The following is a 4,555-nucleotide window of genomic DNA, read 5'->3' on the forward strand; positions in this document are numbered from 1 at the left end:
GGCGAGCCTGCAGCCAGGGACAGCGAGCGATCGAGAGAGCGAGGAGGAGCCGGAGCCCGAGCTGGAGCCGCCGCCGCCGCCGCCCCGTTCGCAATTTATGTGCCTCTGCCCTCTCCGGCTGCTGAATAAACGCCCGCATTTCCCAGGGACCCTCAGATTCCCCTGTTAATTAAATCAATTCATTATGCTCAGATCTGATTAGCGGCCCTTCCCCCCCTCTTTGAATCAATTATTCAATACACAAACATAATTGCCTGTGCCAGAGGTGCCTAAGTATTAGCTTATTTAACTCCAAGGACACTAATTACCCCTAGGGCAAGGGAACTTTTCTCATTAATTCTGACAAAACACAAAAGCGGAGCCGGAGTGTGTGAGAGTGTGTGTGTGTGTGAGAGAGAGAGTGATTGTGTGTGTGTGTGTGTGTGTGTGTGTGTGTTCGTGCGCGCAGAGCCGCCTGCGCGGGCGGGGAGGAGAGGAGCGCCTGACACACACACGTGCTTCTGAGGAAATAAGCCACTGCCACTCTCTCGGCACCCCCCTCCCCAATAACCCAGTGGCGGGCCAGAGCAGAGGGCAGCGCCCAGCCGTCGTGGGGAAGCGACCAGGGGGCGGGGAACTACTTGGAACAATTCATTAGATAGGGCAAGGAGGGAGCCGGGCCTCTCCAGTCAGAGGGGCTCTCGAGACCTCCTGAGATATGGGGGGACTGCGCCTTTGGGGCTGCTCTTCACTGGTTTGGACTCTGAATGAGCAAGAACCCTTCCCTTTAGCCTGTCCCACTAGTTTAGCCTTGTAACCCACTCCCCACCCTCACCCCATACCCCCCAAATACACACAAGCTTCTTGTTTTCAATGTCCTGATCAAATGACTGAGAAGGGGAAACAAGTCTCCCTTTCCCCCCTTTCTCCCCATAACATAATATATAGTCCATATCTCCATTAACAACCCAACCCCCTGCACCAACCCCCGCTCCCAAATCCAAGGGTACCTATCCACTACACTCCCTCCAATCCCTCCTCTCCTATCAACACCATATACAAATACTGCCTTGGAGTCTGTGGGACGAACTAGGATGAGCTGAAGGACTTTTCTAAATGTTGGTTCCCAGAAAATCTTCTTTAAAACGGCCTGAATCGCAGCCAGAGGGAGAGCTAGAAGCAGAGGGAGGCGAGCTTGAGAAGCCAGAGACGGAGAGGCAGAGACACAGAGACTGAGGGAGTAATTGATTCCCCCAAATTAGGTTTCTGCTTTCTAAAGACCCCCATTGTTCCTGTTCTCAATGTGCACGGAGGTATTGAAGATTTTCTTTTTGTTCCCCCAGGCAATGAATGAGCTGATCCATTAATCCATTTGGCTTTTATAAATCAGGAAACTAATATTAGCTCTGTTCATAAGGCTTTATTTAATTGGGAGGGGGAGAGGGGCCCACCAGTTACCCCTTCTCTGTCCCCAACCCCCCTCTTACAAATATGAAAGAAAGAAAAGAAATGTTTTCTACTGCATGACAAGGAACAGGAGAAAATGAATATAGGGGAAAACGTGAAGAGTCCAAACAGAAGTTGTCATTGGTGACAACTTGGGGTTACTTATTTGCTGGATTTATGTTGTGTTCAGGTGCTAAGGTGTCTCAGCAGCTGAGGCTGTTTGGCAACTCTATCCTCCCTTAGAGAATGTTATAGCTGAAGGAGACTTTAGAGATCATTTAACCCAGAGGTTCTTGACCTGGTGACTAAGGTTAGATTTCAGGGGGTCCATGAACTAAGATGGGGGAAAATGACATCTTTATCTTCATGAATATTGAACTGAGATTTGGTGATTCCTTCAATTATTTTAAAGACTATTATTCTGAGAGGGGTCTATAGGCTTCCCCAGACTGCCATAAGGGTCCGTGCCACAAAAGGGTTAAGAAACCCTGGTTTAATATGCCCCCCCCCCCATTTAGAGGAGGAAACCTGAAGCTTGGGAGTCACACAGGAAGTTTAGTGGGAGGGCTGGAGCAAGAACCCAGATCTCCAGTGGAATTTCTTGTTCATTAGACTTCCAAGATCATAAACTTTTGGAGGGCAGACATTTTGTTTCTTCTTTTTCCTGGAACTACCCAGTGCCTAATTGGTTGTACCAGATTATCAGACCAGGCCATTTCCCCCTCCCCCCATCACTCTGCCCTCCCCTAAGTCAAACATCTTGGAGCTCGAGCCTGATTCGACAAAGCAAAGCTACTTTACTTGTTCATACCAGTGACAAGTGCTCTTCTAAGAGCAAGATGACTATGAATTTGGCCTGGTAGGAGGCAGGAGAGTGAATATAGAGATAATAAGACAAATTACTTGTCTTCTGGGGAAGGTTTATGGGGTTGAACATTTGTTTAGAAGATCATAGATCTACAGCCTTTAGATGTCATCTAGATCAAATGAGACAGACCCCAAAAGGTTGTGACCTGTCCAAGGTATTGAGGTAGGAATTGTCTTATAGACCCAGGATTTGAACTCACATTACATTCAATACTCTTTCCACTGTGACATCACGAAATGATACTTCTGTAAGGTAGATGAGGGGAAATGGGAGGAGAAATGGAAGGTATGTTGGAAGAATTTGTTGCATTTAAATCAATCTTCAAAAAGTCCTTGACAGGCACAGAACCTAGAAAGCAGCAAAGAATGAACCATTCTAAAAACAAAGACTCAGTGTCTGGCTCATAGAACTTACCTGGGGAGGGGCAAGATAGTGTGTGGGAAAGATCACTAGAAACAAGTGCAGTGAAATCATGAAATCTGGGTTTGAAATGCAGCTCTGGTATTGCTTCTTCCAACTCTGGGCCTGTTTCCTCCTCTGGAGGATGGAGTTGGAAAGATATTCTCTAAAGCCAATAAGATTGCAGAATCTGGGCCAGAAGGGAACCCATAAGCCTTCTGGTCTTATCCAGAATTGAACAGGAGGCCCACTCTGCAACATCTCCCTAAAGAAGTCATCCAACCTCTAACATGGATTTAAGCAGCTCATTTTATGTTGGGACAGCTCTATCTGCTAGCAAGCTTTTCCATATCCTTCATCTATCTCTAGATTCTTATACACACTTGACCTAAATAATCTAAAAATGATTGAAATTTTGAGGAAATTTCCACTATTCAGAACACTAGGTGAAATGAGTTTTCCTGATAACTGAAGATTATCTCTTCTCCCCTACATCCTCCTCAAGCACCAAATTATTATTAAAAGCATTCTTTGTGGATAGTATCAGACTTCCTCTGTCAACAGGGCAGACTGACCACAGTTTAACCTCTTGATAGTCCAGGGCCAACTTTTATGAACATTTGTTCATCTATGCCTGTCAATAAATCAACCAGTCAATCACCAAGCATTTATTAAGGTGTCTGGGCTAGTCATGTTTCATTCTTCTCTAGGTTGCGCTCTGGACTTTCTCTAATATGTCACCAGCTCTTCATCCTGAAGCCTCCTTCCAGGCCTGGAATTCATACATTGGAAGTACCTTCCAGTTTCCTCCCAGAAGCTCTACTTAAGGAGGGTACCCAGGCCAGCAGGGTCTCATTCTTCTCAAGACTGAACTGGACACCTTTGTTCTCTCTCCCACCCCACCTTCCCATCAGCTCACTTTTATGTGTTGTCTTTTCCTTTGAATATAAGCTTCCTGATGGCAAGGCCTCTCTTTCTTCCTGCTTTATTGTATTCCCAGTAGTGCCTGGCACATAGTAAGTGCTTGATAAAAGCACCCATTAAGTCCCAGGCACTGTTCTGGGTACTGGAAATACAAATAGAAAAGCTTTTTATACTGGGTTGTGATACAGTGATGGGTTGGAGCATTACTGAGGTGTATAGAGCCACCTTCTTATTCAATAAATGACTCCAAGATGCCATACTTTTCATGTTCTTGTGTATGCTTTTTGTAGTCTTTCTGTTTTCTCCCAGGTGCTGTTAGGCTGTTGTTAGTTTTCATATCTCTTTGCTATTGGTGATCCTGTCTCTCAACTCTTCTAATCTCCTGTGAGCTAAAATCCCAGATAACCCAGCTTGTTAGAATCATGTGCAAAGGAAGAATCAATGGGCTCAGAGTGAGGGTTTGAGTAAACTTTATTTGGCTAAAATAAAATCTAATGCCTGGACTCTGAGGTCCAGTAAGGCTGCCTAGTAGGGCTTGTATGTGAGTTACACATCTGCTAGAACCTCCAAGTCTGAAGACTTTCTTTTTTTTCCGTGAGGCAATTGGGGTTAAGTGACTTGCCCAGGGTCACACAGATAGTAAGTGTCAAGTGTCTGAGACTGGATTTGAACTCAGGTCCTCCTGACTCCAGAGCCAGTGCTCTATCTACTGCATTACCTAGCTGTCCCAAGCAGTATCCTTTGAAAAACAAACACCACTAATAACTCAGATTTCTGTTTGCAAAACACTTTCCTCCCAACAAAGTTGTGGAGGAGTTGATGCAGGGATGATGAATCACTCAATCAAGCAACAAACATTTATTAAGTACCTACTATGTGCTGGATACCCCAATAGACACTGGGGGCACAAATGCAAAGAATGTAACAATCCTTACTCCC

Source organism: Dromiciops gliroides, chromosome 6 (genome assembly GCF_019393635.1).
Source record: "Dromiciops gliroides isolate mDroGli1 chromosome 6, mDroGli1.pri, whole genome shotgun sequence".
Classification (NCBI taxonomy): domain Eukaryota; kingdom Metazoa; phylum Chordata; class Mammalia; order Microbiotheria; family Microbiotheriidae; genus Dromiciops; species Dromiciops gliroides.